Source organism: Solanum dulcamara, chromosome 1 (genome assembly GCF_947179165.1).
Source record: "Solanum dulcamara chromosome 1, daSolDulc1.2, whole genome shotgun sequence".
In the NCBI taxonomy this organism is placed as follows: domain Eukaryota; kingdom Viridiplantae; phylum Streptophyta; class Magnoliopsida; order Solanales; family Solanaceae; genus Solanum; species Solanum dulcamara.
Genome location: NC_077237.1, coordinates 74,332,284 through 74,358,841, shown reverse-complemented (window position 1 = coordinate 74,358,841; position 26,558 = coordinate 74,332,284). Strand labels below are relative to the sequence as shown.

Here is a 26,558-nt window from a genome sequence, read left to right as displayed (position 1 = left end):
TGATTATAGATTTGGGTAAGTTTTGGGTCTAGGCTAGACATATAATAATATGAGTGTTGTTAGTTTCGAAATCTTATTGTGGTTATTTATTTGATTAGATTATACTTATTTGGAGGCCTAACAAAAAGGGAAGGCTCAAGTACCGGAGTAATTGCTTGATTAATTAATGCAAGTGAATTTCTAAACCTCAGTTTAAGCTTGCAGATGCTTTTATTTCCGTGTTATATGTACTAGGGAGTAATGAGAATTAGACTGGGTTATTGACTATATGATTGGCCTTAAGAATAGAGATAAGGGGTATAATATGGTGATCTAATGACATGTATTAGTGGAATTGATATGTTGTGATTGAGGATTTATTTTGGACATGTGAAGTGACTATGTTGATGTGAGATAGGAAAAATTATTGTTGTTGTCATATTATTATCGTGAATTAGATGAACATGAATTGATTGCATTGCTTCTGACATATTATGTTAAGACTGAAAATGATATGAAACAAAAGGGGTCGGGCCACACGCTCCATGGTAGGGATTATGAAATAAAGGGGTCGGGCCACACGCTCCGTGGCAGGATATATATATGAGGGGATGGGCCACACACTCCGTGCCAGGTTACATGGACAGAAATATCCGCCATGGGTTCCAGACTATGATTCAGCTGATGTATACCGATAGGACAAATATGCATCATTTCATTGCATTGCATTGCACTTTCTGATATTTGTGAATTTGTGTTTACCCCTATATTGCTCTGTGTGTGCTGAACTTGATTTGGTATGATTCATTGACAAGACTATTGATGAGTATTTGTGGACTGTATTACTGTTGTTATTGTACAAGTGTAGAGTTGGGCTGATTTTATGCAGGTTGTAGTTAAGGAGGTTCGGTTGGGAGGACATGAGTACTTGTATCTATTAAGCTCTGCTTAGTTTTAGTTATCCACTTGCTGAGTACCGTGTTATTTGGTACTCACCCCTTGCTTCCACACTTGTGTAGGTTGTGAGCCCGGACCTGCTTGATCTCCTACTATTTTCTACTACATCCGAAGCTATCATTCCGAGTGTTGAGGTAGCTGTTACATCCATCTAGCGGACACCTCTTACTCTTTTATTATGTTTTAATCCTACTCTAGAGACAAAGACATTGTGACTGTATTTTCTTTCGTACTTCGGTAATTTATTAATGGCTTGTATACGTGACAACCAGTCTTGAGGGATTTTGAGATTATTTATTTGTTTTTTACTAAGTTAACCCTTGTTTTATCTCAATTACTTCCAAATTTACTTTCCATTGAGTTTTAGACTGACTTGTCTCAGTGGGTTGAGATGAGTCCCATCACACCCGGATTCGGGTCATGACAGTTGAGATGTGCTAGCTATAGAGAATTATGATCATCAATACACTTATTGGTGGGTAAGAGAATGGGACCTGTTAGGCCTGGATGTGATCTATATGGTATAATCGTATTCTATATTTATACACTTAGAGGTTGAGGTTTCTAGTTGCATGAGAGTGTTACCATTGTGATTTCTATGAATAACTGAGGTAGGGATAGTGCCTATCTATAACTCAGGTGAGTTGGAGAGTGTGGTTGTGAGTCGGATATGCTTTATGTTATGACATAATTAGACCAACTAGTGAGGGTTGGAAGAAATCATTGAACGATTAAGGTTGCTAGGAAGAGACTATTGGGGTGATAGAATAATAGTAAGGTGGGTCCCTAACCCACATGTTTTAAGTTGGGACTAGGATGGTAGTTGAACCGTGTTGTTTAGGATGGTGAATACCCTAAGGGTGAGAATAAGGAGCGCACTTATTGGGCTGGGGTGACTAAATTGAAGAAGTTTAAGTATTATGATATTTCTTATTTTTCTGTTCATATATTATGAGGTGGTATCAGATTAAATGATGATGCCTACCAGTACGTGTTGTTTGTACTGATACTACTATTGCTATGACACTTGGCATAGTCTGATTACATGGTCAGTTATGTTTCTTAGGTGAGGACGGAGGCGATCCTCCAGCAGCTTCTATTTTTCCCTTATTGGTCTTTTATTTTATTTCTACTCTTAGTAGCTGTTGTACCTGTTTAGACTAGTATCTTTGAGGGATTTTGTATAATTGTATAAGTTGTTCCTTAATATAGTTTTCTTTAGAAATTTTTGTTTAATTATTCAAGTTTGTTTTAAATTCCGCAATTGTTCTTATATATGGGTTCTCCTTCTCAGGTCATAACGAGGGTGCCCGTACGACCTGGTGGATTGGATCGTGACAAAAATAATTAAAACAATAAATAGAATTTTTGTCCAAAAAGAGGTGTCACATCACTTTTTGTTTATTTAGCTTTATATATATAGATGAGAAATTATTGTTTTGTTTCATCATTAGATATTATTCATTATGACTTTATGCAATGCCTTTAAACTTCTTGATTTAAGACATTTTGTTTCATTTCTACAAGTTATATTTAGGATTCCACAGTAATTATATTCTGAGAACTTAAGGACTAAGAATTTGTTACATGACTTTTTTGACTTCAACTACATAATTCGTGTTACTATCCTTTATATCAAAGGATCTGAAATCTCACTATTCAGCAAGTTCTTATTTTCTTCACATCAACTTTTTCATACTTAATGGAATAGTTTAATAATATGATTAGGGAATTATATAAACCTTATACATTTTTTAAGATTATTATTTCAACCAATATGCAATCACATGGTACATTCAAATCAACTGTGAACTAAAAGGAAAATCGCTAGACTACAAGGTAAAAGTCATTAAAAAATAAACAAGGTCATTAGAAATATAACGCTTCAAGAATGTGGCACTCACATCTTTCGACCTGCTCAGATTACTTTGCGAAGTACTTCTCTATTAACTTTGCCAATTCAAGGTCAGATTTCTTCTCAATTTCAATCACCTCTTCCCAGTGTTTGTGTATCCTATCCTCATGAGTTCTTATGATCATATTCTCCCTCTCTTCCACAAACTCTTCCATTTTTTTGTCCTGAAGTTTGATAAATTTACAACTTTCTCTGTCCTGACTTGATGACCCTCAACAGTTTAGGAGGCATTTGCAAAAGATTGTTTGATCACATCCCACTATTCTTGTTCTATTATTTTCTCTTCACTTGTCCTATAATCATAAATCATTTAGAACCAATCCATGAAAAATTACCCTTGATACTTCATCTCTTATTTGTTTTTACCCTAATGATCTTGTTCTATTGAAAGAGTATAATCTAGCTAACAAGAAGTATTTGAAACAGAGCAGAAGAAGAGAAGAATGAAACAGAAGAAGAAGAGAAGAGTGAAACAGCAGAGAAAACGTGTTGATCAACCTCAATGTTGATATACAGTGTATTCCTATTTATACAAGTAATTGATAACTAACTAATGATAATTAGACTAACAAATTATAACAAACTCTTAACTAACTTCTAACAAATAGTAACTAACTCTAACAACCAGTGAGTGGCACTAACTATGTTGCCAGCTGTAGAGTGCAGTGTGTATTTCAATACTCCCCATCAAGTTGGGTGATGGAATATGTCCAGTAGTCCCAGCTTGCATAACATGTCACTGTGTAGTTATTTCCTTAAAGCCTTGGTAAAACCATCTGCCATTTGCTCCTTATTTGCTATGTATGCAGTCTTGATCATGCCTTCTTGTAATCTTTCCCTAATGAAATGACAATCTATCTCTATGTGTTTTGTGCGTTCATGATACATTGGGTTAGAGGCTATTTGCATTGCTTCTTTGTTATCGCAATGTAAGTCCATATGCAATTCAACGTGAGCCCCAATTTCTTGTAACAAACTTTGCAGCCAAACTAGTCCATGGAATCCCCAAACTTTATTCCAAAACCTATTACAGATTTCCTGGATAGCAAGCATGATGCCCAATCAGCATCACAAAAGACATTTATCTTCCCTGACTTTCTACTGCTTATCAGTAGTCCAAATCCAGGCTGCCTTTTAATGTACCTTACTACATATAATTCTGCATCATAATATGATTTCTTAGGTGCATGCATAAACTGACTTAGATATTGAACAACAAAAAAATGTCTGGTCTCGTCATAGCCAAGTACAGTAGTCTCTCAATTAGCCTTTGATATGTTCTTCTATCCTCTAGTTTAGCATCATCTGTGATATTGAATTGATTATCATACTTTATACTTGTAAGCTTCTGGTTCTGCTCAAGTGGTGTCGCATTTGTTTTCCCTCCTGCTAATCCACATTCAGATATTAACTTTAAGGCATATTTCCTTTGATTCATTAGTATTTCTTTTTTTTGATCTTGCAAATTCAACTCCTAGGAAGTATCTTAACTCCCCTAGGTCTTTCATTTTGAACTTGTGATGCAGGATGTTCTTAGCCTATTGAATTAATGTGTCACTATTTCCAGTGATTAGAAGATCATCTACATACACAAGTATGATCATAATACCACCAGTGGTGTCTGTTTTGGTGAATAATGAGTAATCCAACTTGCTTTGAGCAAACCCTGATTGTGTAAGAGTAGCATTTAGCTTCAAATTCCACTATCTACTGGCTTATTTAAATCCATACAGTGATTTGAGTAGTCTACAAACCTTTGTCTCCCCTTGACTACTAAATCCAGGTGGTAGTGTCATGTAAACTTCTTCAAGTAAATCACCTTGAAGAAAAGCATTATACACATCCATTTGAAAGAGAGGCCAATAGGATTAGGCAGCTAAAGCAATAACACATCTCATAGTAACCATTTTAACCACAGGGGAAAAAGTATCATGATAGTCCAAGCTTTCTTGTTGAGTAAACCCCTTAGCCACAAGTCTAGTTTTGTACCTTTCAACACTGCCATCAGCCTTATATTTAACTTTATATACCTATTTACACCAAATGGGAGTCTTACCTGAGGGTAAATCAACAATCTCCCAGGTATGATTGTCACTTAATGCCTAAATCTCTTAGGCCATACCTTGGATCCAACTACTATCCTCATAAGCTTGTTCAAAAGAAGAGGGTTCAAGTATAGTGGATGAGAAGGTGGAGAGATAAGCTTTATAACAAGGAGTAACATGAGCATAAGTCATGTAGTTGGAGATAGGATGGGGGTAGTGTGGAAGTGATAATATAATCAGTATGCCAAATGGGAGGCGTAATGGTCCTGGTAGAGTTTCTCTGAGGCATAGGAGGAACAAATGGGACAGGATAAGAAGGAGAAGTAGGAAAATGTGGAGAAGGAGAATGTGAAATAAAGGAGGGTGAACAGATAATAGTACATGAAGGGTGACAGAAAGGATCTTCAATGGGATGAGGGAAAGTGCATGAAAGGTGAGGGAAAGGATCTTCAGTGGGATGAGGGAAAATAGGTGGTATAATAGGAAAAGAAGAGGTATGTGATGGAGGAATAGAGTCTAGGAAAGTATGTTTAGGGTGTGCAAAACGAAATATAGATTCTCAAAAAGAAACATCCCTGCTTACAAAGAAAGTGCCAGTAGCAATGTTGTATAGTTTATAACCTTTCTGAGTATCAAAATAGCCCATGAAAATAGAAGGGGTGGCTCTAGGTGCAAGTTTATTAGTGAGAGATGTGTTAGTTGCATAACACAGACAACCAAACACTCTTAGGAAACTGAGATCAGGAGAATGCTGATGAAAAACCTTATAAGGAGACTGACCCTTTAGGACAGAAAAAGGTAGTATGTTTATGAGAAATGTGGCTATAATAACACATTCACCCCAAAACTTTAAGGGAATATGGGCCTGAAATCTAAGAGTTCTTGCCATTTCAAGAAGATGCCTATGTTTTCTCTCAGCAATGCCATTTTGCTGAGGTGTATGTACACATGTGCTTTGATGAATGATTCCAAGTGAAGAAAAAATATTGTCACATTGGGTGTTGAAGAATTCAAGACCATTATCTAATCTAACTATTTTAACAACAGCTAAAAAATGAATTTTAACAAGAGTAAAGAAAGCTGAGATAAAGTTGACTACTTCACTTTTATATCTCATCAAAAATATTCAGGTCATTCTGGAATAGTCATCAACAATTGTAAGAAAGTATCTATGACCATTATAAGTGCACTGTTTATAAGGTCCCTATACATCCATGTGTAGAATTTCAAAAGGAGTTACAGATTGTGTGACACTAGTTGGAAAAGGCAACCTAGTTTGTATAGAATGGGGACAAACAGGACATGAAAGAAAGTTTTTAATCTGCAATTGTAACAAAGACTTTAATGAAGCAATCTGTTGAATAACAACAGCAAGATCATGACCAAGTCTGAGATGCCAAATGGAAGAATCAGTGTGAGAAAATGTCTTTGGTGTAGGAGAGATTGTTGAATGAAGTGTAGTGATAGGTGATGGCTTCTTGGAAGATGGAAGAACATAGAGACCTTCTTCTTCTTTAGCAATCCCCCTCAACTTGCCATCGCAGAGGTCCTGAAAAAGACAGAAATGGGGATAGAAGAAAGCACAACAGTTTAGCTCTTTAGTAAGTTTAGAAATGGATATGAGGTTATAAGTAAAATCAGGAATATAAAGAAGATGATGAATGTCATTGTATTCAGAAAGTGAAATAGATCCATGCAACACCCCTAAAAATTTTCCCTAAGATTTGGACCCTTCTGGTATACGGGTAGGGTCAAACTCGAGTATTGTGAAGTATATGCATGAGTAAGATAAGTCCCTGAGTAATTGAAGAGTGTTGAAGGTGATGTGGGGTCACAAAGGGCCCCTAGGACCAAGCTAAGTCCAAAAGGTTCGTCGTGGCTACATTTTTGGATGAGTTCATTTAAGGGGGTCGACTTCTAACGACCTTATATTTTGAAAGATGATAATCTGGGTGGACCATGACCTATTAAATTAAAGGTCATCGAGTCTTATTTCCAACGCCACCAAGAATGTAAATTTTGGAGTTCAGAGTCAAAAGGTATGACAATCCTAAGACGAACTAGCAAGACAAAAATTTTAGGCCTGGGATGCAACTGCTGGGAATCTGGGCTTGCCGCCACAGTGGCGCAACGCGCCACTATCGCGCCAGGAACATGCCTCAATAGTTTGGCCCCTGGCGCGGTGCGCCACTACGAGGTGTGCAGGGTTTTCAAGCTAATTTCCAGAACCCAAAAAATATGGCCTTGGTGTTGTATGGGCGCGATGCGCCACTATCGCGCCAAGAATGTGTCTCAGTAGTTTGTTCCTTGACGCGGAGCGCCACTAACATTTGTGCAGGTTTTTAGGCGTAATCGGCTTGGCAATGCAATGGCGCGATGCGCCACTATCACGCCAGGAACATTTTTAGCCCATTTTTCAGAATTTTGGAGAAAGGGCAATTTAGGAATTGTACCAAATTATATATGTATCATCATTGAACATTTTGGGGACATATTTTCAGCCCCTCTCTCTCTCTAGAAAAGCCCTAGAAAGATCCTCTCTCTTCCTCTTCTTATTCTCCAAGTCCTTCTTTAACAAAGAATTATTCCAAGAGCTTCAAGATTCGAGTTCTCCATTGAAGACCCAACCACAAGGTTTTATTTAAGTCTTCACTAAGGTATGTAAGGCTACTCAAAGCATGGGTTGAGTCCACCCATGCGCCCTACTCTTCTTTGAGGTTAGATATCCATGAGAATGGAGTTTATTGATATGGTTTATGTTTGAATGAGTCTTGTCTCTAGTAATTTGATTCTTATTGTGTTGAAGTTGTTGAGCTAAGAATTTCTAAAACCTGTATGTTAGCATGAGTTGATGGAGATGGTTTGTTAATATACTCGGTTGATTTCTTTAACCATGTGATTATCTTAAATATGTCAATTTCCTTAAATATGTTATTCCTCTTGAGTTGTCGGTTTAAAATTCTTAAAGTTTTGTTGAGTCCTAAGGAGGTGATAAATGAGGAGAGGAATGGTTTGTTATGTTTGTGAGATGTTATGAATGCATATCTAATTTAGACTTGATTGAGTCGATTGGAGGGTAGAATTGACGAGTGGACAAGGTCCTAGATGAGACTTGCCATTATGACTTGATTGAGTTGAAATGAGAATGGAGTTGATGAGTTGGCAAGTTCCTAAATGAAACTAGCCATGAGGGCTTATTTGAGATGATTGGATGGAGTCTTATGAGCATAGAGTCATGGGAGTAGTATCGAGCACCGAGGCAGGCGAGAGTATAGTCCGTACTCGAACCCCAGAAACTACACTGCAAACGTAGGTAGGGATGGAACCATTAAAGTCAGATGCTTCCCATGGGATCGAACTGTTAAAGTCGGATGTTTCCCATTTATTCGTCCTGAAATGATAGGACTTGACTAATCGATGGAATCCATGATTAGGGAGGCATTCATGCCCTGACAAGGTATAGACGAACGTGGCAACAACGTCTGATTATTGTACTATCACTGGCTCATAAGTGATGGTTGTCGGATAAGAGAAACTCCCATTTTGGTCTTGATAGTACTCAAGTCAGTTGAGTTGAGTGGCATGTGATTTGGTCTAGTCTAAACTACTTCTTGTTAGACTTAGTACCCTTGAGTGAGTTGTTACTTATTTATGAGTTGAGATTTGCGAGTTAGATGATCCTTATCTGATGATTGTTTTATTCGGCCATTTTACATACTCATACATTCCATGTGCTGATGCCATTTGGCCTGCATCATTTTATGATGCAGCGACAGGTACTAGAGATCATCAACCGGCGCTCCGTTGAAGATCCACATACACTCCCAGCCAGTTGGTGAGTCCTCTTAATTTCCGGAGGATGTTGAGCTTTCTTGTATAATTTTGTGGTCGTTTCCTTTATTTTGATTGTTGGTAGCCTTGGGCTTGTCATTGGCACCTCCTAGACTTTGATAGAGGCTTCATTGACTAGAGTGTGGGAAGGTTGGACTGCTATTTTTTAGAAGTCTTAAAATATTTGTTTTGATGAGTTAATAGTGATTTGCCCTCAGCCCTTATATTATGAATAGTGTGTCTAAGATTGAGTCTTCCTCTGAGTGAATATGAATGAATGATAGTGTGACTAAATCAGGTGGTTCGCTTGAAGGCCAGAAATAGCTTTTGAGTGCCGGTCGCGCCTAGGGTACCCTCCCGGGGCATGACAAATATGGTATCAGAGCATAGAGTTCAAGAGTCCTAGGGAGTCTATGAAGCCGTGTCTAGTAGAGTCATGCTTATGGGTGTGTTTTGCACCACACTTATAATCATGAGGCTATAAGACATTAGGAAGTGTTTCACTTCTTTCATACTCTGAATTCGTGTGATAGAGTTAAACTCTATGAAACTCCCTTCTAATTCGTGCATTCATACGTTACAGATAATGTCTCCTAAACGTATGGCTAGCCAGAGAAATGTTGATAATGCCGAGATTCCCCAATCAGAGGTACGCCCAGCAAGGGCTAGAGGCCGACCTGCGAGATATGCGGAGGCACCTCAAGTGCCTGCTACCCCACCAGAGGCAGAATTTCGAGGGGTAATTACAATGCTCACTCAATTAATGGCTGCCCGAAACGATAATCAGAGCTCGCCCACTCTTAGCTATAGTTCCTAAGATCCATTTGCTGCCACTAGAATTAGAGACTTTATGAGAATGAATCCGCCGGCATTCACGAGTTCTAAGGTTGATGAAGATCCCCAAAATTTTATTAATGAGATGTGGAAAATTCTGAAAGCTATGCATGCTACGGAAATTGAGGGGGTTGAGTTTGTGTCTTATCAACTCAAGGATGTGGAAAACATTTGGTATAACCAATGGGAATAAGTTAGAGGTGAGGATGTCGAACCTGCTATGTGGGACGAATTTGAGGGAGCCTTTCTTGACCACTTCTTTCCCCGAGAATTGAGGGAAGCGAAAGTGGAGGCGTTTGTGAATTTGAAACAAGAAGGAATGACAGTTAAGGAGTATGGCCTGCAGTTCATCCAGCTGTCTAGGTATGCTCCAGAAATGATTCCATATATGAGGTCAAAGATGAGGAAGTTCGTCTCCAAAGTAGGGAGGCATGTGAAGAAGGAGTGCAAAGCAGCATTGTTGATCTCGGACATGGATATTTCGAGATTAATGGTGTATGCTCAACAAGTGGAGGATGAGAAAAGAAAAGATAGAGAGGAGCATCTGAGCAAGAAGGCAATATCAGCGGGCCATGAGAATGAACAGAGGCAAAACAAGGTCAACAGGTCCTTCTTCCAGAAGAGGCCTGCCAATTATATCTCATCTACCACCAGTACACCTATGCCACAGAACAAGTATGATCGGCAAGGACATAGTCGCTAGAATTTCAGACCCCAGTGCTCTCAATCCCAGACTAGCATAAGTCAAGGTTCGAGAGGGAAGCCACCATGCGACAAGTGTGGTAGGCTCCACTTAGGGGAGTATAGAGAGGAAAGGTTGGTTATTATAAATGTAGCCAAATGGACCATTTTCAGAGAGAGTGTCCAACATGGGGAAACAGGGCCCAACATTCTACCACTGTACCACCGTCTAGAGGTAATCAGAGGGGCACTACTTCAGGCACTAGTGGAGGTACAAACCGTTTATATGCTATGGGTAGTCGCCAAGATCAAGAGAATTATCCAAACATCGTGACGGGTATGATTCGAGTCTCTTCTCTTGATTGCTATATTTTGATGGATCCGGGTGCCACCCTATCTTTTGTGACTCCTTACGTGGCTAGTAAATTCAATAAAATTCATGAATGTCTTCTTGAGTCTTTCAGTGTAGCTACTCCTGTCGGTGATTCTATCTAGATGAAAGAGTCTATAGAGATTGCACTGTGTCAATTCATCATAGGGATACCTTGGCTGACTTGGTTGAGTTGGACATGGTTGATTTCGATGTGATCCTCGGCATGGACTGGCTTTATGTCTGTTAAGCCTCAGTTGATTGTAGGACTCAAATTATTAAGTTCAACTTCCCGAATGAAGATGTCATAGAATGGAAGGGTGGTCCTATTATGCCTAGGGGTAAGTTTATTTCTTACCTTAGGGCCAGGAAGCTAATCTCAAAAGGGTGTATTTATCACATTGTCTGAGTGAAAGACGACAATGTTGAGTCTCCATCCCTTGAGTCGGTCTCGATTGTCAATGAGTTTCCCGAAGTCTTTCCTGAAGACCTGCTCAGAGTCCCTCCTGATAGGGAGATCAACTTTGGGATTGATGTTCTTCCTGATACCCAGCCTATCTCAATCCCTCTATATAGAATGGCTCCGGCAGAGTTGAAAGAGTTGAAAGAACAGTTGAAGGACTTGTTAGATAAGGGATTCATTAGGCCGAGTGTCTCACCATGGGGTGCTCCGGTCCTATTTGTGCGAAAGAAAGATGGGTCCCTTAGAATGTGTATTGACTACAGGCAGTTGAACAAGGTCACCATAAAGAACAAATACCCTCTCCCCAGAATAGATGACTTATTTGATCAACTTCAGGGTGCCACTTGCTTCTCAAAGATCGACCTGAGATCCGGCTACCACCAGTTGAAAGTGAGGGAGTGCGATATTCCAAAGATAGTGTTTCAGACCCGTTATGGCCACTTTGAATTTTTGGTCATGTCCTTTGGGTTGACTAATGCCCCCGCAGCTTTTATGGATCTCATGAACCGGGTATTTAAACCATATCTTGATATATTTGTGATTGTATTCATAGATGATATTTTGGTTTACTCCAAGAATGAAGAGGAGCACGTCCATTATCTTAGAATCGTCTTGCAAACTCTGAAGGACCAGGTATTGTATGCAAAGTTCTCCAAATGTGAATTCTAGCTTGCATCAGTGGCTTTCTTGGGCCATATTGTATCTGGAGATGGTATTCAGGTTGATGCTTTGAAAATTGAGGCAGTAAAGAATTAGCCCAGACCCACATCCCCGACAAAGATAAGGAGCTTCTTGGGTTTGGCCGGATATTATCGAAGGTTTGTAGAGGGATTCTCATCCATATCATCACCATTGACCAAGCTAACCCAAAAGAAGGCTAAATTCCAATGGTCCGATACTTATAAGGAGAGTTTCTAGAAATTGAAGACCAAGCTAACCACTGCTCCTGTCTTGACTTTGCCTGATGGAACATAGGGCTTTGTGATCTATTGTGATGCATCTAGAATTGGGTTGGGCTGTGTACTGATGCAGAGGGAAAATGTGATAGGCCATGCTTCAAGACAACTTAAGGTTCATGAGAGGAACTACCCAACTTATGACCTTGAGTTGGCAGCTGTGGTGTTTGGGCTTAAAATTTGGCGCCACTACTTGTATGGAGTTTATGTTGATGTATTCACCAATCACAAGAGAATACAATACGTCTTTAGCCAGAAGGAACTCAACTTGAGGAAAAGGAGATGGCTCGAGCTACTCAAGGACTATGATATGAGCATCCTCTACCATCTAGGTAAAGCTAATGTTGTTGCTGATGCTATTAGCAGGTTGTCTATGGGTAGCACTGCCTATGTAGAGGAAGGAAAGAGAGAATTGGCGAAGGAGGTACACAGATTAGCCCGATTGGGAGTTCGTCTTGAATAGAACAATGAAGGTGGAGCTAATGTTAAGGATGGGGATGTATCCTCACTCGGGGTAGAGGTAAAGGAAAAGCAAGACCAAGATCCCATCCTTCTCCAATTGAAGGGAGTTGTTCATAAACAAGAGGTAATGGTTTTTACCAAAGGGGGAGATGGTGTGTTGAGGTACCAAAATAGGTTGTGTGTACCTGATGTCGATGATGTTCAAGAGAGGATTATTGCCAAAGCGCATAGCTCCATATACTCTATTCATCCGGGCTCCACAAAAATGTATCATGACTTGAGGGAAATCTATTAGTGGAGTGGGATGAAGAGATATATTGCAGAATTCATTTCCAAGTGTCCGAATTGCCAATAGGTGAAAGTTGAGAATTAAAGGTCATGTGGCTTGGCTCAAAATATCGACATTCTGGAGTGGAAGTGAGAGATGATCAACATGGACTTTATTACGGGTTTACCAAGGTCCCGAAAGCAATATGATTCGATTTGGGTGATTGTAGAAAGAATGACGAAATCAGCTCACTTCTTGGTAGTTAAGACTACTGACACCGCAGAGGATTATGCAAAATTATATATATAGGAGATCGTCAGATTGCATGGCGTCCCCCTTTCTATCATCTCGGACAGAGGAGCTCAATTCACTTTCTAATTTTGGAAATCCTTTAAGAAGGAATTGGGTTCAAAGGTGAACCTTAGTATGGCCTTTCATTCCTAGACGGATGGCCAAGTGGAACGCACCATTCAGACGTTGGAGGATATGTTGAGGGCATATGTGCTTGACTTCAAAAGAAATTGAAATGATAACTTACCCCTCATAGAGTTTTCATATAATAATAGATATCATACAAGCATTCAAATGGTTCCTTATGAAGCTTTGTATGGGAGGAGGTGTAGATCACCCATTGGGTGGTTTGAAGTTGGTGAAGTTGAAATAATTGGGTCTAATTTTGTTCACCAAGCCATGGAGAAGGTGAGAGTCATTCAAGACAGGCTAAAAATAGCCCAAAGCCGCCAAACATCTTACACCGACGTGAGGAAGAGAGACTTAGAGTTTGAGGTGGGTGATTTGATATACTTGAAAGTGTCACCCATGAAGGGCGTCATGAGGTTTGGAAGGAAGGGGAAACTCAGTCCTCAATATATTAGTCCTTACTAGGTTTCGAGATGGATTGGGAGTGTTGCCTATGAGTTGGAGTTACCCTCAGAGCTAGCCTCTATTCATCCGGTATTCCACGTTTCTATGTTGAAGAAGTGCTTAGGCAATCCCTCGTTGGTAGTCCCCATTGATAGTATTGGAGTTAAGGATAGCCTATTGTTATGACCCGCCACTTGATCTTGAAGAAGGTAGAAGAATCTAGAGTCTTAGAGAGGTTAGTGGAAGACTCTAGATCCTTATAGAAACTTGTAGAGAAGTCTTGAAAGACTTAGAATTCTCTACATACTCTAGAGAATTCTAGAGAGGGACTTCTTTGTAAATATGGAGGGACTTGTATAGCAATTTTTATTTACACTTGAGCCCCTTAGGAGTAGTATAAATAGAGAGGACATTCATTTGTAGCAAACCATCAAGCAATCAAGTATTCTTCCAAGCAATACAAAAGCCTTCTTCATAAAAGCTCCCTTGTCTTTCTTACAATCTAGCGTTCCCTTAGTGATCTAGTCTTAAAGGCTTACTTGAGCTTACAAGATCGTGAAAGATTCGTGAGTAAGTTGTCAAGTGCCGCACAAAGATGTTAGTAGAAGTCTAAGTCCGTGACAATGTGGTATCAGAGCAAGGTTCTACTAAGGGATATGGCAAGTGAGGGAGACATCAATGCCACTACCACCACCAACGTCAAACAAGATGTTGGAAGGAAGCACCGCAAAGGAAAGAAAAACTCTAAGAGAAATGAAGAGGTGCCGCTTGAGCCTACACCAAGCGAGGCCCTAACATCCTACTCACCCTCGTCCACTGAGGTGAGTGACGATGAGCCAGGCGAGGAGCCCATGGACGTCACACCCGGCATGGAGTGGATTGCAAGGGTGGATGCTGCCCGGCAAGCAGTGGAGATATTAGGCAAGCGCTTGAACAAGGTCGATGGCAAGTTCAAGTCTCTAGAGGAGTTCATCCTTGAGGAGAACGAAAACATCCGGAAGGAGTTGGAGGTGCGCAAGGCTGCCGAGTACGAGATGAAGGAGGTGATCACTTCCTTGGAGTATCAACTCATGAATGCGCTAAGCACGGTGGAGACCATGAAGGCCGAGATGGCAGCACTTAAAGGAGATGTAGATGCTGGGAGATGCATGACGTCCAGTGCGGACCAGGAAGCCAAGATTGAGGCCCCCAAGCCACCAATGTTCAAAGGTGCCCATGATGCACAAGAGGTGGAGAACTTCCTTTGGCACTTGGAGAATTACTTCAAGTGTAACAAAGTGAAGAGCGACGAGACGAGGATCAACACGGACGTGCTATACCTCTCGGAGATGGCCATGTTATGGTGGAAGTGCAAGGAGTCTGAGATCGGGAAGGGTCTATGCACCATCAACACCTGGGAGCAGTTCCAGGGCGAGTTCAAGAAGGCCTTCTTCCCCAACAACGTCATCTATGAGGCCAAACGCAAGTTCCGGGAGCTGAAGCATACGGGTAGAATACGGACTTACGTGAAAGAGTTCACTACCCTTATGCTTCAAATCCCCAACCTTACAGATGAAGATATGCTCTTCCACTTCATGGATGGGCTGCAGAGTTGGGCCAAGACGGAGTTGGAGCGCCGTCAAGTCAGCACCATCGATGAAGCCATCACCCAAGCCGAAGCCTTGACGAACTTTAAGCATGACAGGCATGACAGAGGCAAGGGAAAAGAAATAAGGAGTAGTCATGCCAAAGGTGGGGGAGATCATATCAAAGGCAAAGAGCAACATCCTCCACCCAAGAGCCATGATTCCAACAAGTCCGACGGTAGGAGGTTCGGGCAATAGGGCTATGCCGAGAGAAAGGAGCAGACCACGAAGAGCAGCGTATGCTACATATGTGGAGGTCCTCACAGCTATGCCAGGTGTACATAGATGAAGAACCTTGGTGCCATACTGCGGGAGCGAAAGGATAAGGAAGTAGACCAAGGGCAGGGCTCGGACAAGACTCAGCTAGGCATGATCGGGCTATGCGGAGCCATCTCAAAGCAAGCTGAGAAGGCGGGGGATTATTCTGCCCAGTATGTTGACATATCCATCAACGGATGACTAGCTCGTGCCATGGTGGATTCTGGAGCAGAAGCCAACATCATGACCAAGACGACGGCAACAAGGTTGGGGCTAAGTTATGGGCCAAGCAACACCCTCTTGAAGACGGTCAATGCACCATTGACTCCCGTGTGCGGAGTCGCCCATGGAGTGGACATCACGTTGGGCAAGTGGCAAGGTAAGACAAGCTTCACTGTCTCCCCCTTAGATATCTTTGATATCATCTTTGGACAGGAGTTCTTCCAACGGTACCACACGATGATCAATCCCTACCTCCAACAACTCTTGGTGATGGAGCGAGAGGGACCCTACATGGTACCTCTAGTCAAGATGCCAAAGAAGGAAGGACAAGCCCACCTGTCGGCCTAAAGAAAGGGGAGCCGACGTTCGTAGCCACTATTGCGAGCTTGGATTAAGGCAATGGTACTAAGGAGACATTACCACCTTGCATAGAGAAGGTGCTTGAAGAAAACAAAGACGTGATGCCCGAAGAGTTGCCAAGACACCTACCTCTAAGGCGCGAGGTAGACCATAGGATCGAGCTAGAACCAGGAGCAAGGCCGCCCGCATACCCACCATACCGCATGGCTCCACCCGAGTTAGAGGAGACGAGGAAGCAGTTGAAGGAGCTCCTCGAGGCCGGTCATATCCGTCCATCCAAGGCACCTTATGGCGCGTCGGTGTTGTTTCAAAAGAAGAAGGATGGCTCGTTGCGCCTATGCATAGACTATCGAGCGCTCAATAAGGTGACCGTGAAGAACAAGTATCCCATCCCGCTCATTGCCGACTTATTTGATAGACCTGGACAGGCCAAGTACTTTACCAAGGTGGATTTAAGGAAGGGCTACTACCAGGTACGCATAGTAGAGGGAGATGAACCAAAAACAACATGTGTGACGAGGTACGGAGCTTACGAGTGGTTGGTAATGCCCTTCGGCCTAACCAACGCACCCACCACCTTTTGCACACTAATGAACAAGATCTTCCACCCTTACCTAGATCAGTTTGTGGTAGTCTACTTGGATGACATAGTCATCTATAGCAACACCTTGGATGAGCACGTGGAGCATCTAAAGAAAGTATTCTAAGTCTTGTGCGAGAATGAGCTTTTTATCAAGCCGGAGAAGTGCGAGTTCGCCCAACCTGAAGTGCACTTCTTGGGACATGTTATCAGCTAAGGAGAGCTACGGATGGACGAAGCAAAAGTTCGGGCCATCAAAGAGTGGGAGGCGCCCACAAAGGTAACCGAACTTAGATCTTTTCTTGGACTTGCTAACTATTACCGCAGGTTCATAAGCCCCAACTCTGCTAAATACGCTCCACTTACTGAGCTATTGAAGAAGAATAAGCCATGGGTGTAACAACCCCTAAAATGTTGTATGTCGGTATTTCAATTCTCGACAAAAATAATACAACCTCTGTATTTTAGGCATAACCTTACATAGGTTGGTCCAAATTAGGTGATTCAAATTTCTGGGTAATCACAACATCCTTACCTACAACTTTCATGAAGAACATAACTTCAAATTCGGAGTATAAGTAGGTCAAATAAATTAATCTTTGCAAGATATAGTGCTGTGACGGAATTGAGTGTTGATAGAAGAAAATTCATCTCACTGTAAGTTGCTCCAAATTGGTTGATTCTTGAACGATATGAAACTACACTTCCATATCTACAATTCTTATGAAGAAACCAAATCCTAATAAGGAATTTATCTTATTCAAACGTAGCTTCGAAAAAGAGTATTTTGTTAAAAAGAACTCATCTTACCTACCATGGAAACATCTAGATGCATTTGACATCATGCATGACATAAATTGTCCTCCATTTAACATAATCCATGACATCAATATATTCCATTAAATTTTCAGATTTTTCTTTATAATTATTTTATTTATTGTTAGGTCCTTCTTTCCCACCTATAAATACCCACCTTATTTCCTCATTTTATTCATCAAGCTTTCCTAAGCATTTCTTCTCTCTATATACTTCTTCTCAAATATAGTTTTAGTTTTAGTAGTATAAAAATACTACTCCGGTTATTCTTATACTCCGGGTAGTACACAAAACGCTCCGGCGAGAAGAAAAGGCTAGGGATCCAAGAGTATTCCAATTCGGAGTAAACCTTCGGATTTAAGGTATGTAAGGCTTTCATAGCATTGGATTGAGTTCGTCCATGCGCCCAATATTTAAATTTATTATAATTGAGTTATAGTTGAGTTTTATTCAAATCTTGAATTCTAGATTAATTAATTCTTCTTTTATTGAGTTTGATATATTTATGCATTAATATTATTATTATTGTTATCTCTCATATTATTGGAATTATTGTTCATGGCTACTTTCCCATGAATCCTAATTGATTTGATGTTCATGAATATTTTTACATATGTTTTGAGTAAAGATGTTGGCTTTTTATTATTTTTATTGATAAAAAGAGAGTTATATGAATTAATACTATATATGTATTTTATTGAGTTTTGAAAGAGAAAAAGAGTTGAATTTGAATGAATTTGAGAAAATGATATTTTGAGCAAGATGTTTTGATGAGATGTAAATGATGTTTTTGGAAGTATAATGATTGATGAACATGAAATGAGATGAGTTTGATGATTTAAATATAAGTCCAATGAGACTAGATGATGAGTTTAATATGAGCAAATATTTTGGGAGTAGTATTGAGCACCGCGTTGGGTAAGAGTTTAATTGACTCAAACCCTAGAACTACGTAGCGAGCGTAGGATGGAGGCTATGCCTCTTAAGTCCCAAAAAGAGGACTTTGATGAATGGATCCAAGATGGTGATGTCCTTTACCCTGGCAAGGTATTGGATGGATGTGGCAATGACATCGCTTCGTTGTATCATCGCTAGCTCATAAGTGATGGTTGTCGGTTAGAGAAACTCCCAATTGAGTAAGCATTGCTTATTACTATTATTTTTATTATTATATTTTAAACTTGCATTATATATTCATGTTGAGATGATGTTGAGTTCTGAGCTGAGTTTTTTTGAGAGGAGTTTCTTGATATCTGTCCTTACCTTCCTGCCATTTTACATACTCGTACATTCCACGTACTGACGTCATTCGACCTGCATCGTTTTATGATGCAGATACAGGTGTTAGAGATCCTCAACAGGCGCATCGTTGAAGATCATTTCTTTTCAGCTATTTGGTGAGTCCTTCTTGTATTCGAAGGAACTCCTTATCCTTTTATTATTGTTGAGTGTGATGTTTCTTTTGAGGTAGCCATGGACATGTCATTGGCACCATCTAAGAGTATTAGAGGCTTCATAGATAGAGTTTGATGATGTAATCGGAGTAGTTCTCCTTAGAAACTACTTCTTCTAAGAATTATCTATTTTTCCTTTGATTATGACAATCCCACATTAGTATTATTAAGTCTTCCGCTGATGAACAAATGAGTAATGAGACTAAGTGGTTCTCTCGGAAGCCAGAGATGGTTTCTGAGTGACGGCCACGCCTAGGGTACCCTCTCGGGGCGTGAAAAACTTGGTATCAGAGCATAGAGTTCAAGAGTCCTAGGGTGTCTATGAAGCCGTGTCTAGTAGAGTCTTGTTTATAGGTGTGTTGTGCACCACACTTATAATCAGGAAGCTATAGGACATTAGGAATTATTTCACTTCTTTCATAATCTGAGTTAGTGCGATAGAGTTTAACTCTATAAAAGCTTTCTTTCTAATTCGTGCGTTTACACATTTCAGACATGCCTCCTAAACATTCAGCTAGTCAGAGGAACGCTCCCAGCACTGAGGTTCCACAGTCATTGATGCCTCCACGGAGAACTAGGGGCCGACCTGCAAGGTCTACTGAGGTACCCCAAGTACCTACTGTTCAGACCACTCCTACTTCTGAGGATGATTTTCGAGGAGCGATTGCTATGCTCACCTAGTTGGTGGCTGCTCGAAATAGTAGCCAGAGTTCACCAACTCCTAGCTCTAGTTATCAAGAGCCATCTGCTGCCACGAGGATCAGAGATTTTCTGAGAATAAATCCACCGGTCTTCATGGGTTCTAACGTTGATGAAGACCCCCAAAATTTCATTGATGAGATGTGGAAGATACTAAAAGCGATGCATGCTACAGAGATTGAGGGTGTTGAGTTTGTGTCTTATCAACTCAAGGATGTCGCAAATGTCTGGTATAACCAGTGGGAAGAAAGTAGAGGTGAAGATGCAGAGCCTGCTCTTTAGGATGAGGTTGAAAGAGCATTTCTTGATAACTTTTTTCCCCAAGAGCTACGTGAAGCAAAAATTGAGGAGTTTGTGAACCTCAAGCAAGAGAGTATGACGGTGAAAGAATATAGTTTGAATTTTATTCAATTGTCCAAATATGCCCCAGAAATGATTCCCCATATGAGGTCTAAGATGAGGAAGTTTGTCTCTAGCCTAGGCAAACATGTAAAGAAAGAATGTAAGGCAATGCTAATGATTTCTGACATGGATTTTTCTAGATTGATGGTGTATGCTCAGCGGGTTGAGGATGATAAGAAAAAGGACCGAGAAGAACACCTAAGCAAGAAGGCTAAGTCTGCTGGGCATGAGAATGAGCAGAAGCAAGGGAAGGGTAACAAGTCTTTCTTTCAAAAAAGGTCTTCCAATTATGCACCTTCCCTAACAAATACTTTTACACCTAATACCAGGTATGATCAAAGATCTTTAAGTCACCAAAACTTCTGATCTCAAGGTTCTCAGTCCCAATTAAGTATGGATCAAGGTTCTAGAGGGAAACCACCATGTGCTAGATGTGGAAGGCTCCATTTGGGAGAGTGTCGTGTGGGCACCAATGCTTTCTACGGATGTGGAAAGATAGGTCACTTCCAGAATGAGTGTCCTTCAAAAAGGCAGGGAGATGGAAGTAGTAGAGCTCAGTTTTCTTCTGCAGCTCCACAGAATAGAGGTAATCATAGAGGTGCAGCTTCAAGTGCAGGTGGGGGAACCAACCGCCTGTATGCTATGGGTAGTCACCAAGACCAAGAAAACGCACCCGATGTTGTTATTGGTATACTTCGAGTCCTTTCTTTTGATGTGTACGCATTACTTGATCCGGGTGATATATTATCTTTTGTGACTCCTTACTTGGCTAGTAAATTTGAGATCCTTCCTGAGTGTCTTCTTGAACCTTTCAGTGTGTCTACTCCTGTTGGTGATTCTATCTTAGCTGAGAGGGTCTATAGAAATTGTACTGTGTCAATCTATCATAGGGATACCATGGCTGACTTAGTTGAGTTGGACATGGTTGATTTTGATGTGATTCTTGGTATGGACTGGCTTTATTCTTGTTATGCTTCGGTTGATTGTAGGACCCGAATTGTCAAGTTTCAATTTCCAAATGAGCCTATCTTAGAGTGGAAGGGGAATTCTGTAGTGCCTAGGGGTAAATTTATTTCCTACCTTAAGGCCAGAAAATTAATCTCTAAGGGATGTATATATCATATAGTTCGAGTCAAAAATATTAATGATCAGACTCCATCTCTTGAGTCAGTTCCCATTGTGAATAAGTTTCCTGAAGTCTTTCCTAAGGATCTACCCGGAATTCCTCCTGATAGAGAGATAAACTTTGGTATTGATATCCTTCCTGATACACAACCTATCTCCATTCCTCCTTATAGGATCGCTCCTGCTGAGTTGAAAGAGTTGAAAGAACAACTGAAAAACCTCCTAGATAAGGGGTTTATTAGGCCAAGTGTCTCACCCTAGGGCGCTCCTGTCCTATTCGTGCGAAAGAAAGATGGGTCCCTTAGAATGTGCATTGATTACCGACAACTAAACAAGGTCACCATTAAAAACAAGTACCCTCTCCCCAGAATAGATGATTTATTTGACCAACTTCAGGGTGCCACATGTTTCTCTAAGATCGACCTCAGATCAGGCTATCACCAGTTGAAAGTGAGAGAATGTGACATCCCAAAGACGGCTTTTCGAACCCGCTATGGTCATTTTGAGTTTCTTGTTATGTCCTTTGGATTGACAAATGCTCCAGCAGCTTTTATGGACCTCATGAACCGAGTATTCAAGCCATACCTAGATACGTTTGTAATTGTCTCCATCGATGATATTTTGGTCTACTCTAGAAGTAAGAGTGAGCATGGTAATCACCTTAGGATTATCCTTCAAACTCTTAAGGAGAAGGAGTTGTATGCTAAGTTTTCAAAGTGTGAGTTTTGGCTTGAGTTTGTAGCATTCCTAGGTCATATTATATCTGGGGATGGAATCCAAGTTGATACTCAAAAGATTGAGGCAGTTAAGAACTGGCCCCGACCCACCTCTCAAATCGACATAAGGAGTTTCTTAGGTTTGGCTGGTTACTACAGAAGGTTTGTTGAGGGATTTTCATGCATATCCTCACCATTGACTAAGATGACTCAGAAGAAGGCTAAGTTTCAATGGTCTGATGCTTGTGAGAAAAGTTTTCAAGAGTTGAAAGCTAGATTGACTACTGCTCCAGTACTATCCATACCCGAAGGAATGGATGGTTTTGTAATCTATTGTGATGCTTCAAGAGTTGGGTTGGGATGTGTATTGATGCAGAAAGGTAAGGTCATTGCCTATGCCTTCAGGCAGCTTAAGACTCATGAAAGGAACTACCCCACTCATGACCTTTAGTTGGCAGCTGTGGTATTTGCTCTTAAGATTTGGCGTCACTATCTTTATGGTGTACATGTGGATGTGTTCACAGACCATAAGAGCTTACAGTATGTATTCAGCCAGAAGGAGCTGAATTTGAGGCAAAGGAGATGGCTAGAGTTGCTCAAGGATTATGACATGAGTATTCTCTACCACCCAGGTAAAGCAAATGTAGTTGCTGATGCTCTTAGCAGGTTATCTATGGGGAGTACAACTCATGTGGAAGAGGAAAAGAAGGAGTTGGCAAAGGAAGTGCATAGACTTGCGCGTTTGGGAGTTCAACTTATTGACTCTAGTGAGGGTGGTACAATAGTACGAAATGGAGCCGAATCATCTCTAGTTGCATAGGTGAAAGAAAAGCAAGATCAGGACCCTATTCTTCTTCAATTGAAGGATGAGGTTCACAAGCAGAAGGTAATGGCTTTTACCAAAGGGAGAGATGGAGTGTTGAGATATCAAGAAAGATTATGTGTTCCAAGTGTTGATGGTATTAGGGAGAGAATCATGAAAGAAGCCCATAATTCTAAGTATTCCATCTATCCAGGTTCAACAAAGATGTATCATGACTTGAGAGAAGTATATTGGTGGAGTGGAATAAAGAGAGATACAAAAGAGTTTGTGTCCAAGTGCCCAAATTGCCAACAAGTTAAAGTTGAGCACCAAAGGCCTTGTGGAGTGGCTCAGAATATAGAGATACCTGAATGGAAGTGGGAAATGATCAATATGGACTTCATTACCGGTTTACCACGAACCCGCAAACAACATGACTCTATTTGGGTGATTGTGGATAGGATGACCAAATCGGCCCATTTCTTGCCGGTTAAGACTACGAACACTGTAGAGGATTATGCCAAACTGTATCTTAGAGAGATTGTTAGACTGCATGGAGTTCCTTTGTCTATCATCTCTGATAGGGGAGCTCAATTTACTTCTCAGTTTTGGAAGTCATTTCAGAAGGGCTTGGGTTCAAGAGTGAACCTTAGTACTGATTTTCATCCGCAAATAGATGGCCAGGCAGAGCGTACGATACAGACTTTGGAGGATATGTTAAGAGCCTGTGTCATTGACTTCAAAGGTAATTGGGATGATCATTTACCTCTTATTGAGTTTGCATACAATAATAGTTTCCATTCGAGTATTCAAATGGCTCCTCATGAAGCTCTGTATGGGAGGAGATGTAGATCACCAATTGGTTGGTTTGAAGTTGGTGAAGCTGAGTTGATTGGACCAGACTTGGTTCACCAAGCTATGGAGAAGGCGAAAACCATACAAGAGAGGTTGAGGACTGCTCAAAGTCGCCAAAAATCCTACACTGATGTTAGAAGAAGAGATTTAGAGTTAGAAGTGTACGATTGGGTATACTTGAAAGTTTCACCCATGAAGGGTGTGATGAGATTTGGAAAGAAAGGGAAGCTTAGTCCCCGCTACATTGGTCCTTATCAGATTATGAGGAGGGTAGGTAACGTAGCCTATGAATTAGAGTTGCCTCCAGAATTAGCTGCTATTCATCCTGTGTTTCACATCTCTATGCTTAAGAAGTGTTTGGGAGATCCTTCACTTGTTGTCCCAGCTGAGAGCATTGGGGTGAAAGAGAGTTTGAGTTATGAAGAGATTCCAGTTCAAATTCTTGATCATCAGGTTCGCAAATTAAGAACTAAGGAAGTGACATCTGTCAAAGTCCTATGGCGAAATCAATTTGTTGAAGAGGCTACATGGGAAGCTGAAGAAGATATGAAGGCTAACTATCCTCATCTATTTATGCATTCTGATGACGATATTCAAGGTAATATTCCTTACTTCTACCTTAGAGTCGATGTTTATTCTTGAGTTTGAGTCATTAACCATTTGAGTATCGGAGTTGATGAATTGATGATATTCATTCTTTATGTCTCCTATTTTCATCTTCATTCGAGGACGAATGATCCCAAGGGGGAGATATTGTAACAACCCCTAAAATGTTGTATGTCGGTATTTCAATTCTCGACAAAAATAATACAGCCTCTGTAGTTTGGGCATAACTTTTCATAGGTTGGTCCAAATTAGGTGATTCAAATTTCTGAGTAATCACAACATCCTTACCTACAACTTTCAAGAAGAACATAACTTCAAATTCGGAGTATAAGTAGGTCAAATAAATTAATCTTTGCAAGATATAGTGCTGTGACGGAATTGAGTGTTGATAGAAGAAAATTCACATCTCACTGTAGGTTGCTCCAAATTGGTTGATTCTTGAACGATATGAAACTAGACTTCCATATCTACAATTCTTATGAAGAAACCAAATCCTAATAAGGAATTTATCTTATTCAAACGTAGCTTCGAAAAAGAGTATTTTGTTAAAAAGAACTCATCTTACCTACCATGGAAACATCTAGATGCATTTGACATCATGCATGACATAAATTGTCCTCCATTTAACATCATCCATGACATAAATATATTCCATTAAATTTTCAGATTTTTCTTTATAATTATTTTATTTATTGTTAGGTCCCTCTTTCCCACCTATAAATACCCACCTTATTTCCTCATTTTATTCATCAAGCTTTCCTAAGCATTTCTTCTCTCTATATACTTCTTCTCAAATATAGTTTTAGTTTTAGTAGTATAAAAATACTACTCCGGTTATTCTTATACTCCAGGTAGTACACAAAACGCTCCGGCGAGAAGAAAAGGCTAGGGATCCAAGAGTATTCCAATTCGGAGTAAACCTTCGGATTTAAGGTATGTAAGGCTTTCATAGCATTGGATTGAGTTCGTCCATGCGCCCAATATTTAAATTTATTATAATTGAGTTATAGTTGAGTTTTATTCAAATCTTGAATTCTAGATGAATTAATTCTTCTTCTATTGAGTTTGATATATTTATACATTAATATTATTATTATTGTTATCTCTCATATTATTGGAATTATTGTTCATGGCTACTTTCCCATGAATCCTAATTGATTTGATGTTCATGAATATTTTTACATATGTTTTGAGTAAATATGTTGGCTTTTTATTATTTTTATTAATAAAAAGAGAGTTATATGAATTAATACTATATATGTATTTTATTGAGTTTTGAAAGAGTAAAAAGTTGAATTTGAATGAATTTGAGAAAATGATATTTTGAGCAAGATGTTTTGATGAAATATAAATGATGTTTTTGGAAGTATAATGATTGATGAACATGAAATGAGATGAGTTTGATGATTTAAATTAAAGTCCAATGAGACTAGATGATGAGTTTAATATGAGCACATATTTTGGGAGTAGTATTGAGCACCGAGTTGGGTAAGAGTTTAATTGACTCAAACCCCAGAACTACGTAGCTAGTGTAGGATGGAGGCTATGCCTCTTAAGTCCCAAAAAGAGGACTTTGATGAATGGATCCAAGATGGTGATGTCCTTTACCCTGGCAAGGTATTGGATGGATGTGGCAACGACATCGCTTCGTTGTATCATCGCTAGCTCATAAGTGATGGTTGTCGGTTAGAGAAACTCCCAATTGAGTAAGCATTGCTTATTACTATTATTTATTATTATTATATTTTAAACTTGCATTATATATTCATGTTGAGATGATGTTGAGTTCTGAGCTGAGTTTTTTTGAGAGGAGTTTCTTGATATCTGTCCTTACCTTCCTGCCATTTTACATACTCGTACATTCCACGTACTGACGTCATTCAACCTGCATCGTTTTATGATGCAGATACAGGTGTTAGAGATCCTCAACAGGCGCATCGTTGAAGATCATTTCTTTTCAGCTATTTGGTGAGTCCTTCTTGTATTCGAAGGAACTCCTTATCCTTTTATTATTGTTGAGTGTGATGTTTCTTTTGAGGTAGCCATGGACATGTCATTGGCACCATCTAAGAGTATTAGAGGCTTCATAGACAGAGTCTGATGATGTAATCGGAGTAGTTCTCCTTAGAAACTACTTCTTCTAAGAATTATCTATTTTTCCTTTGATTATGACAATCCCACATTAGTATTATTAAATCTTCCGCTGATGAACAAATGAGTAATGAGACCAAGTGGTTCTCTCGGAAGCCAGAGATGGTTTCTGAGTGCCGGCCACACCTAGGGTACCCTCTCGGGGCGTGACAATAGGTTTGGAGCGAGGAGTGCAAGGAGGCCTTTGAAGACCTCAAGGCTGCCGTGACAGAGGAGCCGGTCCTAGCGTTGCCTGACTTCTCCAAGATATTCGAAGTGCATA

The 26,558-nt window shown here is 40.2% G+C and overlaps 1 long non-coding RNA gene across 1 annotated transcript; it reads left to right on the top strand.

Annotated features, from left to right (window-relative positions):
• The first annotated feature begins 24,913 nt into the window (after positions 1-24,913).
• LOC129888848 (uncharacterized) lies at positions 24,914-26,341 on the top strand. Its single transcript, XR_008766736.1, has 2 exons — positions 24,914-25,078; positions 26,052-26,341. It is a non-coding gene; the product is annotated as an uncharacterized LOC129888848 (long non-coding RNA).
• The last annotated feature ends 217 nt before the right edge of the window (positions 26,342-26,558 follow it).